Raw genomic sequence first — 1,563 nt, 5'->3', positions numbered from 1 at the left:
ATTTTATTATGATTTTAAATTCTCATTTTTAACAATTAACTATTATACCCCATTGATAAATATAAGTTTATATCCTTCATGAACTTTCATAATATCATATTGACCAAAATTACTATTTTGATGAATCTTTAATAAGCTAAAAACTATAAATAACTAAATAGTTAATTTCTATTAAAACAATTTCGCACTCTCATCGCTTCTATTTTCATCCTTAAAGCTTGGAAGAGGTAAAAATCAAAATCTTTCTTTAAGAAAGAGTCAAACCAAAGTTCTCGTATTCGATGATAAAGAAAAACCACACAAAACACAATCAATGGACATTGTCTTTCAAAGAAAAATAGCATAACGAACAAAAAACATATAAAAGGGACCAATTATTTGCAAGAACTTCTTTCACATAGAGCCTAATACTGCCCGGGTAACACGAGATTTTCTATTCTTTCGACGTCCCCTGAAATACATATTATTATTAGCATTGATATCATTTTTATGAAATAAAACAAAGGAAATGGAAAAGATGAGTAACCTTTTAGAGGTGGACGTTTTACTTAGATCCGAACCTTGAGGTGCGAGATTCTTGCATGGTTTTTCAAGGTGTATGTACTTACCACATCGCCGATACTTGTGCCTTCTTTTAGACTTATCTGTTAGTTTAATTCTATTAAAAGAAATATTTTGATCTTTACCTCTTTCAAGATTCAATGATGAAAATAGAAGTGACGAGAGTGCATAATTACTTGAATAGGATTTAATTATTTAGATATCTATAGTAATCAATTGTTAAAAACAATTAATTGTAAAATATGTTAAAAATGCTTCAACTACAAAAGGTATAGATTATATTTTATATTTAGATTTATAAACATGATATTTTTGATGTTTAATAAAAGCATACACAAAATTCTCCTTTATTTTAATGTGGCCTCTTAACTTTCTTTTGTAGGATATTAATTGCTTTCCTTTTTTTTAGATTAGAATATTTGTGAAATGTTTAACCAAAACGTATCATTGACAGTGATAAGAAAAAAAAGTGAAAACCCAACATACATATCGCACGAGGTGTCGACATAGCAGGAGAAGCTTCAATAGTGGTGTTGTTACCAGCCAAAAAGTGTGATTCCACATTTACTATCTGCAAGAATCACAGGTAGAATGTAAATCAGGATTGTATTACATCATTGTACTTTCATAAAACTATCAATTACAAAAAAAAAAAAAAAAAAAAAAAGCAATGTACTTTCATTCATTTGGTTACTATAGCATCATACTTTCAAGTTTGTGAAATAAGGATTTTGGATTTATGCAATTGGTGTAAACACTTCAATATGAGCATTTATGGCATAAGTGACATGTTATATCTACTTTTTTGTTGCTTATTTATTTTGTACTCTTAATAAGCCAACATGGAAAAGTCAAGCATTTGTACCAAGAAAGAAGGAAGTAAGGTATGCAAGATTAAACTTATTTAACAAATTCTCATTTCTCTGATCAATGTATTTCACTCTTTCTTATTTTTCAAAAAATTTATTGATACTCGTTGACCTTAGGGGCAAGCATTTGGAC

The 1,563-nt window shown here is 28.4% G+C and overlaps 1 long non-coding RNA gene across 1 annotated transcript; it reads right to left on the bottom strand.

Annotated features, from left to right (window-relative positions):
• Nucleotides 1–261: 261 nt before the first annotated feature.
• Nucleotides 262–1,132, bottom strand: LOC145156608 (uncharacterized). Its single transcript, XR_013736826.1, has 3 exons — nucleotides 1,048–1,132; nucleotides 527–644; nucleotides 262–451 (listed from the first exon to the last, which is right to left on the bottom strand). It is a non-coding gene; the product is annotated as an uncharacterized LOC145156608 (long non-coding RNA).
• Between the last annotated feature and the right edge of the window lie 431 nt (nucleotides 1,133–1,563).

The sequence above is a fragment of the Lactuca virosa genome, chromosome 2 (genome assembly GCF_052849685.1).
Source record: "Lactuca virosa cultivar CGN04683 chromosome 2, Lactuca_virosa_CGN04683_v6, whole genome shotgun sequence".
Lineage (NCBI taxonomy): Eukaryota > Viridiplantae > Streptophyta > Magnoliopsida > Asterales > Asteraceae > Lactuca > Lactuca virosa.
This window is presented reverse-complemented; position numbering and strand designations above follow the sequence as displayed.